The following is a 15,059-nucleotide window of genomic DNA, read 5'->3' as shown; positions in this document are numbered from 1 at the left end:
CAGGTATAAATAGATATTGGCTTGTTTGTCTGGTTCTTTTATTTTCTTGCATAGTGACCAAATTTGGGACCAGTTTAGGTTTTTTTCTTTGTTTTCGATATGGTTTGGTTTGTTATTGTTATTTTCATTTATATATTTTCCTATTTGTTTTTTCTCTATCAGTTGCCATATTTCTGCTTTCGGTTGGAATTTTGTAATCAGCAGATATATTTTGTAAAATAATTTTGGTTTCTCATTTGTCATTTCTAGGTGTGTATTTTTGTGTTTTTCTTTTTTGTGTTCTAACAGTTTTCCGAACCAGTATAGATATAATCCTTGCCAATAGAATATTGGGTTTGGGCTTAGAGTATTTAATCTATGTTTTATATTTGTCTGTTGTCTGTTAGTTAAATCGGTTTGTCCCTGTCCCCCTTTTTCTGGTTCTCTCTGTAGTGTGTTTTTTGCTATTCTATGTATTTTTTTTCCACATAAAATTCATAATAATTGACTCAAACTTATTTAAATATATTTTCTCAAATTCAATTGCATTTAATTCGTACCATAATGAATTGTATAGATAAGTTTTTGCTTTTTGAATTTTGTGTGCAAAGTTAATGTCTGTGTCCAGATTTCCTTGTGTTGTTCGAGTTTCTTTTTTGCATGCATATAATTTCAAATTTTGTTGTTGTTGTTGTTGTTGTTGGGTTTAACGCCATTTTTCAGCACACGATAGGCTATGCATGGCGGCCAGTATTAATGGTGGAGGAAGAACCCGGGAAAACCCCGAGAAGAACCACCGACCCACGAGAAGCTACTGGCAAGCTTTCTCACATACCCACATTGGCCGAATCCTGGATTCGATCCCACGCAGGCAGAGGTGAGATGACAGTGATCTGTAACGGAGAGCACTTTAGACCACTCAGCCACTCAGGGCCCCTCTAATTTTGTAATCTTTCCCTAAAGTAATTCCAAGAACTTTAAGTTGATGACGTATTTGGTGTTTAGGTAGTCCTACTGGATTGTTTTTCCAGTTATTTAGTAATAACATTTCTGTCTTGTCGGTATTTATTTTTGAACCAGACACTTTTTCAAATTCTTTATACTGGTTTATCAAAAATATATATGACGTCTTAATTGTTATTATATTGGAACAATTGTCAGCATGTTGAAAAGTTTTACACTCATTTTGTATATTGGGGATTTTGATTCCCTTAATTTTTGTCGTCTTGTTGAATTGCCCTTTGTAGGACTTATATACCTAGTACATAGAGAAGCATGGATATAGGGCATCCTTGCCTAACTGAACGTAAAATTTTGAAAGGTTTTGTTTTGCTCCATTTACTTGTACACTGGAGCTAATATTGTTATAGTGTATTTATCCAATTTATAAAATTTTTACCAAAGCCACATTTTTTAAAAACTTTATGGATATAATTAAATTCTATTCTGTCGAATGCTTTTTCCTGGTCGCATAGAATTAAAGCACCGTCTATTTTTTGTTTTCCATGTAATCTAGTATGTTTTTGATGGACAGAATATTGTTTGTTACGTCTCTATTTTTTCCACCACAGATTTGGTTTGGTGGGGGTTTATAATTTCTTCCATCGTTTCTTTTATTCTGTTTGCAAGTAGTTTACTCAATATTTTATAGTCTAGAATTAATAGTGATATGGGTCGCCAATTTTTTAGGTCTTCTACTGTTCCTTTATTTTTGTAAATGAGTGTAATAATACCTTGTTTCATTGTGGTTGTTAGTTCACCTTTGGCGTGTGCTGTTTCGTATATATTTTTTAGTATTGGTGTTAATATTTTTTTAAATTTCTTCTATAACTCGGCTGTTAGACCATCTGCCCTCGGTGATTTATTTGGGGCCAGTTGGTCTATAACTGAGGCTATTTCCGATTAATTATCGATTCAAAGATTTTCTGAGAGTCATTCGACATTTTGGGTAGGTCCATTTTTTAAAAATATTCATTGTTAATGTTTTGTGATGTATATGTCAGTGTAATATGAGTGAATATGGTTCAAGATAGATTTTTTGTCTTCTAAAATTTCTCCATTTTCTATAAGTTTGGATATACTTCTTTCCGAGGCCCTTTTGATTTCTTCTTTTGAATGTTTTTCCCCCATTGTATATAGGGGATCAAATTTTCCTGCCGGTATTTGGGTACCTTGTATTTTTTTTTATTTAACATTTTTTGTGAGGTTTCTTTCTCCTTATTGGGTGTGTTGGGATTTCCTAATATTTTGAGACCTTCTTTTTCTAAAAGTTTGTTGTTTTGCTGAACCATTTTTGAGTATTTTTTCGTTATGTTTGCAATTTCTTTTTTTTGTTTCATCCCAATAATAGTAGATTTATTGTAAATCTAGATTTTGTAGTAGGTTGATTATTTCGTGTTGAAATTTTGGTATTTCTAGGATCGAATTGTTTAATTTCCATGTGTCCTTTCCCCATTTCTTTTGTTTGTTCAATTTGATAGTCATTTCAATCGGTTTGTGATCTGATATTTGTGAGTTTAAAATCCTACTTTCAATTAAGTTCTCTTTGTATTGGTTGTTTATGTACTCTCTGTCAATTATTGATTTCCTAAAGGCTGTGTATGTGTAAGTGTATTCCCTTTTGTGGGGGTCCTATATGTAATTAGGAAATTGTTATTATTTATAAATTCTTTCATTTTTTTTTCTTTTTTTTTGTCATAGCGCGATAGTCCTGTGGTTCTATCAGTGTCTTCAGCTACTATATTAAAATCACCTAGAATTAGGGTGTATTCTGTGTTGTATGTTTGTATGTATCTTATTAATTTATTGTAGTAAATTACTCTTTGTTTAACTTGAGTTGGGGCATATATGTTTATGATATGTAGGTTGTTAAGGGACAAGTGTATCAATCTTCCTTTTAGGTCTTGTGGTGTTTCTATTATTTTCCATTTGGAGTTAATCTTCTATATGTTTAATCATTGTTTGGGATAATTGGTGTAGTTCTTGTAGACATATTAAGTCATATTGGTTAGCTATGTCAATTAGTTTCTTAGCTTTGTTGAGGCTAAGTCCATTACTATTAATGGACAATATTTTTAAGTTAGTTTCGTTTTCGGTATCCATTCCCTTTTTTTTTCGGGGGGGGGGGTAAATTTCTTTTGCATTTGGTTTTGTAGGTTAGATTGGGGTGGTTTATGTTTTCAAGATGTTGTTTTATATTTATTTAGAGTTTTCATTTTTTGTGTTAGTGGTGTTGGTGTTGTTTTGGGGTTATGTTTGGTTGGTGTTGTTGTTTGGTTTCTTTTTGGCTTCTCTTTTGGGGCTTCTTGGGGTGGGTGGGTGGGTGAAGTGTTGTTTGTCTTTCTTGTTTTCTGACGAGGGTTTTGGTGCCTGAGTGTTTAAAGGTGTTGATGTTGTTGTTGGTGTTGAGGGTGGGGGTGGGGTGTCAGTGGTAATGCTGGCAGATTTGGATAGTGTTGTTGTTATTGTTGTTCGTGGTGGTGGTGTTGTAGGTGGAGGAGTCTGTTTGATTGTGAGCTCTTGTAGGAGTCCTTTGATTGCTTTGGTATTTGTTTTTTGTTTGGAGGGTTGTGGCGTGGGTGAAGGTTTTTTTGTTTGATTTGTTTGTGGGGTGTTTGGTTTTCGTTTTTTGTTTTTCCTCTTTTTGGGTGTTGAGTTTTGTGTTGTTTGTGTAGTGAAGGTTTGTGTTTGGGATTCATCACTGTCAGGGGGGGAATATGTTTCTCAAAGTCTGACTCATCTGTGTTTTGCATTTCTTGTGTGTCTTCGTAAGGTGAAGTAGGGGGTGTTGGTGAGGGTGAGCATGATCTTGTGGGAGAGGAGGGAGGGATAACCATTTCCACCTCATATTCTTCCTCTTCTGAGCTGTCTGTGTTATTTGTTTTGTTTGTGGTTGCTGCTTTTTGTGCATATGTTGGTGTGTTGGAATCTTTGTTTGGTAGGTGATTGTGTCTCTGGGGACAATTCCACTTGTTGTGGTCTAAGTCACCAAATGTGGTACAAGTTCTGGATTTGTGGCAGTTATAGAACCATGTTGTGATTGGAATTCCATAAATCTTGAAAATTTCTGGGACTTTGGGTGCATTTTGGGCTTCAATTTTTAGTATTATTTTTCCACTGTCGAGCCCTGGCATGGTTTTGTACGTGTCCCGCCTAATATCTAGGACGGACTTTCATTCTCTGCTCGAAACCCTCTCAGCAAACTGAGAGAGGGATTTCGTGAGGGAACTTGGAGACATAAATGTCAATGAATTTCCTTTTGAAAATTCTAGTGATGGGGGGGGGGGGGGCCTTGTCACTTTCATAATTTGATCATTGATCATGTTTCCTTCCGGGAGTAACTTAATTTTCCTTTCGGTATAATAGATATAGGCTCTTGCCTATACTATGGAAATTGTCGATCTTTTCCTGTAGCCCTCTTGCCGCTAGCGCTGCTAGTATATGGAGACTCGAGGGTCTTTAGTCAGGGTTGATGTCTGAAAGGTCTAAAGCCTGCACCCAGGGTGCTCTATGAGCCTTTATCAGTCTTCCTTTTTCTGTTTTCTTCCTCGGTTTGGGATAGGAACAAGTCCCCACTTATTTGATTGGCTTGCGCCATATTGTTATAAGTTAAATGTGAAAGGAGCCCATACAAGGACTAGAATGCTACACTTATACGGGGCACGAGTCGCGGTTTTGTGCGCGAATGTTGTGGTGCACTTGTTTTGTAAAGTGTTGATAGAGAATACCTCTCCTTTTGGGGTTTCTTCTGTGTCTTTTCGTTTCCTTCTCTTTTATCTTCTTCTCTCTTCTATACTTCATCTTCTATTCTTCTATTATGATGGTCTTTTTTCTTCTTTATTGTAAGGTTTGCTTGATACATGCCATTGCTAAAACAGACTGTACTTCTCAGCAAGGAGTGTAAGAATCAGGCAGGCAAGGTATTTGATTGACTGATTGATTGATTTTATTTTTAATGGCGCATCAGCACTGTAAGGCTATTTAGCGCCAAACATAATGTTATATGTATAATCTTTTAAAAATTATCAAAAGTCTCATATCAACCAGCGATATAAAAAAACAAATAGTTGAAATTAAAACGGCAAGATGGTAACGGTGCAAAATAAAGCTTCAAGATCAACGGGGATGTAAATGTTGTATGTTAATGAAAAATACTGAAAAGGTATTAAAAAGGGACGGTATATATAGTGCATAAAACTGCACAAGGTGATAGTATAAAACTTAGAGCTTAGAGTAAATATTCACTGCTTTCAGGAACTCTATAATACGAGTCATGTTTATAGTGTCAAAAAGTTCCTTCATATAATGCACATTGTAATACTGATCGCGTGTAGGTTGCGCAAGGTATTTGACCGCGCTAATAAAGTGGCATGCTTTCTTAACGCTTTGCCTAGCGGACTTCACAGGAGACATACTGATATCATATTTCTATAGCTGGCTTGATTGTTTCTAGCACATAGATCTGTGTTTCCTACATTAAGCTAAACATTTGATATGTCACTAATGATTTGTCTTGAAGTTGATTTGTAAACATATAAATGATTATAATATATCTGATCAGACTCGCACATAGTTTAAGTAAGGGTTAGCAAAGATTGTCAGAGTTCAAGTATAAAATATTTATTTCTTTAAAATTTATATATAAGATACTCTTGCTAATTAGAGAAACGTAATCTACTATCTTGTCTCTAATATCATCATTAAATCTATAACTAATTGTAAGTCCTGTAAATAATCATTTAATTAATTTGCATAAACACAAATGCCTGTTCTCACTTACATAGACCATAGAGTTAGACCTGTCAAACCAAATGATTAATGTCCATAAGGCCATGGGGTGAGTGTGCTGTAAAGATTCTGCTTGTATTGTTTTGGAAGATGTGGATTCTATTCAACATGACTATGTACAAGACTAGAAAATTGGAAAACAGTTAAATAATATAATAAGTCCCTACTACAGTAGTCTAGGTAGTTGAAGAGAAGTAGTAATTACAAGCTAGAGTTGACAGATGGACAGACAATGTACAACATATCATAAATAAGCCCACCTGGTCTGTGTCAGGTAGTAATTACAAGCTAGAGTTGACAGATGGACAGACAATGTACAACATATCATAAATAAGCCCACCTGGTCTGTGTCAGGTAGTAATTACAAGCTAGAGTTGACAGATGGACAGACAATGTACAACATATCATAAATAAGCCCACCTGGTCTGTGTCAGGTAGTAATTACAAGCTAGAGTTGACAGATGGACAGACAATGTACAACATATCATAAATAAGCCCACCTGGTCTGTGTCAGGTAGTAATTACAAGCTAGAGTTGACAGATGGACAGACAATGTACAACATATCATACATAAGCCCACCTGCTCTGTATCAGGTAGAAATAACAGGTAAAAATAATTTTGATGCTAAAATCTTTACTCACATGTAACACATTAGTAGAGATAGACAGGGAAATTATATCATGTACCTGGCATGGTCAAGTTTCTTCATTCACAAAAGTCATGTACCTGGCATGGTCAAGTTTCTTCATACACAATTTGTCATGTACCTGGCATGGTCAAGTTTCTTCATACACAATTTGTCATGTACCTGGCATGGTCAAGTTTCTTCATACAAATTTTGTCATGTACCTGGCATGGTGAAGTTTCTTCATTCACATTTTGTCATGTACCTGGCATGGTGAAGTTTCTTCATACAAATTTTGTCATGTACCTGGCATGGTCAAGTTTCTTCATACACAATTTGTCATGTACCTGGCATGGTGAAGTTTCTTCATACACAATTTGTCATGTACCTGGCATGGTGAAGTTTCTTCATAAAAATTTTGTCATGTACCTGGCATGGCCAAGTTTCTTCATACACAATTTTTCATGTACCTGGCATGGTCAAGTTTCTTCATTCACAATTTGTTAAGTTTCTACAGACAGCTCCTCTCACTCCAATATTTTCATCAATCATAAAATTATTTTCATTATTTATTTTTTAAAATTTTTTATTACTACAACCTAGTGACATCAAATTTTTATCTTAAAAGCCAGCCAGGCAGGTAATTGTGCATAGTGTGAAAACTGGTCATTACCTGATCATTTTCACAAATTACCATATAAACTGTTCTTAGATGCTGTAAAATGCTACAACATACAAATAAATTACTTCACTGAAGCTGTTTAAATAGGGGTCTAATGTTTAGAATAACATCTCTGTGTACACTCTTTATATTTTATCTTTATACAACAAAAACACTTGCTCCATTCCATGGATTTACATTTCTTAATATAATTCCTATGCTTTAGGAACGAAACATAAATACATAGTCACAAGAACTATCCCGAGCTACTAATCAAGATAGAAGTGCAAATAGAAACTTGGTGACACATGAAGATTAATTTAATAGACCGCATACAGGTAGCTACAACCTTCTTCTGAAAACTCTTCCAGTGGCCTAGTGGTTAGAGCACTTTAATTCAATGTGGGTGGTCGTGAGTTCGAACCCCAGCCAAGTCATATAGACTTATAAAAAAATATGCTAACAGTTGCCTCGCTTGGTGCTCAGCATTAAGAGGTTAGTGTTAGGACTGGTCAGCCTGGTGTCAGGATAATGTGTCTGGGCGGGACATGATGCTATATGTCTGTGGCATGATGCTTCAGTGCTAGGCATCTCTATAATCTGCCACAATGCATACATCGTAGCGATATGACTGAAACATTGTTAAAGCTACATTAAAAGTCCAAAACACACACACAAACATTCTCGCGCACACACACACACTCTCTCCAGAAAAATAAATAAATATGCTCATGTGTTCTGTTCTCTGTATGAATGAAATTGTTACTTTTTATAAAAGTTTTTCTCACGTTTTTAATCTCTGTCAAACCGCATACATCAGGTACTACTGTGTTATTTACTGTCTATCCAATTAAAGACATCACTGATTATAAACTTTTCTAGTGCATAGTCTTGTGCATACTCTGGTTTATTAAAAAACGTTTTCCTATTTTGTACCACATGAGGATATCTATATTTATTATGTGCCATCCATTTATAATTTCATGTATTAATCTCTTTCAAAGGAAGGATATATTTGTATTTTTTCCACTTTGCTTCTTTCCTTATTATTGTGGCTACCCCTGCTATATTTTTCTATTGAGGAATTGTTCATTAAGACCAGAGTGTCTTCATTTATTATTGGTTGTTCTGTATAATGCATTTCTTTTAAAAGAATCATATCCCAAGTATTGGATATTCATACTACATGTACTTCCTCTACTTTCTCCTTTATTCCATTTATATCATATCCTAAGTATTGGATATTCATACTACTTCCTCTACTTTCTCCTTAAATCCTAAGTATTGGATATTCATACTACTTCCTCTACATTCTCCTTTATTCCATTTATATCATATCACAAGTAGTGGATATTCATACTACTTCCTCTACTTTCTCCTTAAATCCTAAGTATTGGATATTCATACTACTGCCTCTACTTTCTCCTTAAATCCTAAGTATTGGATATTCATACTACTTTCTCTGCTTTCTCCTTAAATCCTAAGTATTGGATATTCATACTACTATCTTTACTTTCTCCTTCAATCCATTTATATCATATCTTAGGTATTGGATATTCATACTACTTCCTCTACTTTCTCCTTTATATCATATCCTAAGTATTGGATATTCATACTACTTCCTTTACTTTCTCCTTAAATCCTAGGTATTGGATATTCATACTACTTCCTCTACTTTCTCCTTTATTCCATTTATGTCATATCCTAAGTATTGGATATTCATACTACTTCCTCTGCTTTCTCCTTAAATCCTAAGTATTGGATATTCATACTACTTCCTCTACTTTCTCCTTAAATCCTAAGTATTGGATATTCATACTACTTCCTCTGCTTTCTCCTTAAATCCTAACTATTGGATATTCATACTACTTCCTCTACTTTGTCATTAAATCCTAAGTATTGGATATTCATACTACTTCCTTTACTTTCTCCTTCAATCCATTTATATCATATCCTAGGTATTGGATATTCATACTACTTCCTCTACTTTCTCCTTTATTCCATTTATATCATATCACAAGTAGTGGATATTCATACTACTTCCTCTACTTTCTCCTTAAATCCTAAGTATTGGATATTCATACTACTGCCTCTACTTTCTCCTTAAATCCTAAGTATTGGATATTCATACTACTTCCTCTGCTTTCTCCTTAAATCCTAAGTATTGGATATTCATACTACTTCCTCTACTTTCTCCTTCAATCCATTTATATCATATCTTAGGTATTGGATATTCATACTACTTCCTCTACTTTCTCCTTTATATCATATCCTAAGTATTGGATATTCATACTACTTCCTTTACTTTCTCCTTAAATCCTAGGCATTGGATATTCATACTACTTCCTCTACTTTCTCCTTTATTCCATTTATGTCGTATCCTAAGTATTGGATATTCATACTACTTCCTCTGCTTTCTCCTTAAATCCTAAGTATTGGATATTCATACTACTTCCTCTACTTTCTCCTTAAATCCTAAGTATTGGATATTCATACTACTTCCTCTGCTTTCTCCTTAAATCCTAACTATTGGATATTCATACTACTTCCTCTACTTTGTCATTAAATCCTAAGTATTGGATATTCATACTACTTCCTTTACTTTCTCCTTCAATCCATTTATATCATATCCTAGGTATTGGATGTTCATACTACTTCCTCTACTTTCTCCTTTATTCCATTTATATGATATCCTAAGTATTGGATATTCATACTACTTCCTCTGCTTTCTCCTTAAATCCTAAGTATTGGATATTCATACTACTTCCTCTACTTTCTCCTTAAATCCTAAGTATTGGATATTCATACTACTTCCTCTGCTTTCTCCTTAAATCCTAAGTATTGGATATTCATACTACTTCCTCTACTTTGTCATTAAATCCTAAGTATTGGATATTCATACTACTTCCTTTACTTTCTCCTTCAATCCATTTATATCATATCCTAGGTATTGGATATTCATACTACTTCCTCTACTTTCTCCTTTATTCCATTTATATCATATCCTAAGTATTGGATATTCATACTACTTCCTCTACTTTCTCCTTAAATCCTAAGTATTGAATATTCATACTACTTCCTTTACTTTCTCCTTCAATCCATTTATATCATATCCTAGGTATTGGATATTCATACTACTTCCTCTACTTTCTCCTTTATTCCATTTATATCATATCCTAAGTATTGGATATTCATACTACTTCCTCTACTTTCTCCTTAAATCCTAAGTATTGGATATTCATACTACTTCCTCCGCTTTCTCGTTAAATCCTAAGTATTGGATATTCATGCTACTTCCTTTACTTTCTCCTTCAATCCATTTATATCATATCCTAGGTATTGGATATTCATACTACTTCCTCTACTTTCTCCTTTATTCCATTTATATGATATCCTAAGTATTGGATATTCATACAACTTCCTCTATTTTCTCCTTAAATCCTAAGTATTGGATATTCATACTACTTCCTCTGCTTTCTCCTTAAATCATAAGTATTGGATATTCATACTACTTCCTCTATTTTCTCCTTCAATCCATTTATATCATATCCTAAGTATTGGATATTCATACTACTTCCACTACTTTCTCCTTAAATCCTAAGTATTGGATATTCATATTACTTCCTCTACATTCTCCTTCACTCCATTTATATCATATCCTAGGTATTGGATATTCATACTACTTCCTCTACTTTCTCCTTTAATCCATGTATATTCAGTGTCAAAATTTGAAGATTTAGTTTCTCCGTTTTGCCATTAACATAAATGTATTGTTTAATGATTTAGTAGTAGAGAAAGGCGGGTTCTGGACCACTTTAACTAAAAATGGTCTTTTAACGAACCCTTATTTCTGCATTCTAAACCTTATAAAACCACCCCTGGAGGACCATTCCCAAGTTGGGATTTCTGGACCAGTAAGTTTCTCTTATTTCGGCGATCTGACGCCTCCACGGGGAAATAAAAATTTAACTCATTCGAGCAAATGGCGCCGTACAAGGCTGTTTTTGCGATTCTGACGCTAATTTTTTTGAGTTACCGGAAACGCTGGCATTTCTACCGTGTGTTTTGCTAAATACTCATCAATTGTTGGCGCGGATTTGTTAAGACAAAAAGCTCGATCTTTTCGAGTATTATAATATCGCAGAATTGCTCTATAATTTTTTGAGCCACAACCTTTGCAGAGCTGAATTTGTCCTCGCACACCTACGCCACATCCGAGGCAGGGTTTTGTACCTGCGCGGGGACTTCTTCGCAGCAAATACGCGTGTAATCCACAAAATTCGCCAATACAACGTTTGCCGCAGATTTCATTTTTCCCTTGTAACAACCACACGCATGAAGTTGCTGAAATCATTATACTATATCCTATATTTAATTAATGTTTTGGCTATTATTTATTTTGCTTTAAAGAAATACTAAATCTGAATTAGAGAGAAAATAAACCTAATAAGATGAGTGATATCACTGAGATCAAAGAAATTTTACTACGCTTGGGAATAACCCGAGCTGAGTTTATCAGAGATTTGTTAACAGAGTATCAAAACGCGGTAAGGCACACTATACCATATCCTCGCTCCAACCAGGCCTTAGTTGACCTTTATCAGCGGGTTTTAGTTATTCGCCAGCGGCGTGAAGTTGCTCAGCAAATAAGGCGCTCTACTGGATTTACCGTCGACGAGGCCTTTGATGGGCGCGATCGTGAAATTAGGTTTAACCCACCTCACGACCATTACAGGGATGTTAATTTTAACGACCTTAATGAGATTGTCCATCAAGTAGTTCCACCAGCGCTACAGCAGCATCCTAACATCAAAGTCGTTGCCACATATGACTTTGATATGTATAAAGCAACAGATGTCAATCACACACAAAATAACACTTTAAACTCACACACGGAAGTCGTTGACACGGGGACTGATCTTAATAATATCACACAGAAATTTATTGATACTATTTCATCTTCGTTAGACGCATTTACATCAGCGGGATCAGGTTGGGTTGTTGATAAAATAAATCATATCCAGATGTCTTTAACCGCTTATTCGCCTATCCGGGGTAAATCTTATATACCATTACCACCAAAGATTTTAAAAACGAAATCTTGCATTAACGTTAAAAATAACGATAACAGGTGCTGCCAGTGGGCGCTCCTTTCAGCGCTGTTTCCAGCAGAGGACCACTCTGACCGGGTTAGCAATTATCAACAACACAGCGATAAAATAAAGTTTGCTGATATTAAATTTCCAGTGATGGTGAAAGATATTGAAAAAATCGAGCGGCTTAATCCGAGTTTGTTTCCCGCAGGGATTAATGTATTTTCGCTCGACGATTCAAATAATCTGTTCACAATGAGGCTTTCACCGCTGTGCAAGCACGATGTCAGCGATCGCGTAATAAACTTATTATATTTTAGCAACCATTACGCGTATATCAAAAATTTTTCAAGGCTTTTCGCGTCATCGGTTAGCAGGCACAAATCAAAGGTGTTCCCGTGTTACAGCTGCCTTAACACGTTTGCAACCTGGGATAAATTAACCGAGCACAACAAATACTGCTACGAGACGAAAAAAACAACTGCGCCGCCACCAGGGAAAAATTTATTGTATTTCAAAAAACCTGAACGATCTCAAAAACTACCTTTTATGATTTACGGAGACTTTGAAAGCTTTATTGTAAGCATCGCCAGCGATGTTAGCACTTCTACAAAAACGATTCAGGTTAACAAGCACGTGCCAGCATCGTATCGTGCGATGACAACCTGCATTGATAGCACTTATTCGAAATTATCACCGGTGTACCGAGTGACGTCGCACACGTCTGAGCCTCCTCAGGTTCACTTGCTGAAATATTTATTCAGCGAAGTAGCACGTATTAATAGTCTGTGTGCGGGTAATCCCCAATCAGCTAAGTATCACACTTTTAGAAGTAGTAAACGGTGCTGCAAATGCTACAAAGACCTAGAAAATGATCGGGTACCGTATTACGATATTTTAAAACGCAAATACACCGGTGTAGCCCACGAGCGATGCAGAGTAACTCAACCTTTTATTCCGGTTGTATTTCACAATCTGCGAGGTTATGATGGCCATATTATCGTACACGCGTTAAATCACCCTGATATTGTTGAATATATGCAGCAAAATAATATTAAAATTTCTTGTATTCCTAACAACACTGAAAAGCTGATGTCTATTACGATTGGAGGCCTCCGTTTCATTGATTCAATGCAATTTATGGCATCGTCGCTGGACACATTAGCGAAGAATTGTTCAAGTTTTCCAATTATGGAGCAGTATTACAGCGGCGACCAGGCGAAACTTTTATCTCGCAAGGGAATATTTCCATACGAGTGGTTTGATTCCCCGGAGAGATTCACAGACACAACACTACCCGTGCGAGAAAAATTTTACTCACTACTCGCAGATAAAAATGTTACTGAATCCGAATACGATTTTGCAAACTCGGTTTGGGAAAAATTCGGTTGTAAAACCTTCGGGGACTATCACGACCTTTATTTGACCGCGGACGTGCTACTTCTCGCAGATATTTTCGAAGAGTTCAGGAACACTTCAATGAAAAATTACAGCCTTGATCCCGCTCACTATTATTCGGCGCCGGGGTTATCCTGGGATGCTTTACTGAAATCAACAAAAATCAAACTGGAGCTGCTAACTGATGTTGATATGTATTTGTTTATCGAGCGAGGAATCCGAGGTGGAATCAGTGTTATTACGAAGAAATATAGCCGCGCCAATAACAAGTATCTATCAGATTTTGATGAAGCTGCCCCAGTGTCATTTATAACCTACTTGGATGCGAATAATCTTTACGGGGCTGCGATGTCGCAACCGATGCCTTTTGGTGGTTTCAAGTGGATCACCGAAGAAGAATTTCTCGTAGCGAACTTTTCTAACAAAACCTGGAAAGAAATGGGCTCAGATATCAGTTATTATATCGAAGCTGATTTTGATTATCCGGCGCATTTGCATGAGTCTCACAACGACTACCCGTATTTGCCAGAACCGTTAACAATTACCGATGATATGCTATCGCGGGAGCAGTTATCGCTGCGAACATCAAAACCAACTCTGATGCAAAAACTAGTACCAAATTTGTTGCCAAAAACCCGTTACGTGTGCCATTATGCGGTTTTCAAACAAGCAATCGACGCAGGATTGGTTCTGACAAAAATTCATAAAGTGCTGCAGTTTAACCATTCTCGTTGGATGGAACCATATATCGCTGGAAACACAACCAGGAGAGCTGCGTCCAAGAATGACTTTGAGAAAGACTTTTTCAAGCTAATGAATAACGCAGTATTTGGCAAGACGATGGAGAATATCCGTAAACGAGTTGATATCAGAATTGTGAATGATGTTCGCGTGCGAAACAAACTCGTAAAGTCAAATTTGTTTCTGAGCAGAACTATTCTCGGTAAAAATCTGATTTTAGTAAAAATGCAGTCACCGAAAATTTATCTCAATAAACCGATCTACGTGGGGGCAGCAGTGCTAGATTTATCGAAGTGTATCATGTATGATTTCCATTATGGATTTGCTAAACAGAAATGGCCAAATTGTCGGTTGCTGTTTACCGACACTGATTCACTCGTTTATGAGATACCTGGCCGGGATTGCGGCGATGACCTGTTTCAAGACATTTATGATCACCGATCGCTATTTGATCTCAGTGACGTCCGGGGCAAATTTGGTTGCAACGATAATAAAAAGGTCATAGGGAAATTCAAAGACGAGTACGCGTTCGATCCCATACGAGAATTTGTTGGACTGCGATCAAAGATGTATTCGCTGATTTCAGAATCGCAAAAAGAAGTCAAGAAAGCAAAAGGAATCAATTACACATTTACGAGAAATAAATTAAAATTTCAAGATTACGTCGCAGCGTTGCACCGTTGCCCACGTGATAAAATAAAAACAGCTACCGTGTACGGATTTCGCTCGCACAAGCATGAAATAGTAACGAATCAGGTCAACAAAGCCGCGTTA

Source organism: Sinohyriopsis cumingii, unplaced genomic scaffold, assembly GCF_028554795.1.
Source record: "Sinohyriopsis cumingii isolate HCF-2022 unplaced genomic scaffold, ASM2855479v2 utg002490l, whole genome shotgun sequence".
Classification (NCBI taxonomy): domain Eukaryota; kingdom Metazoa; phylum Mollusca; class Bivalvia; order Unionida; family Unionidae; genus Sinohyriopsis; species Sinohyriopsis cumingii.
Note: the sequence above shows the minus strand (reverse complement) of the source record.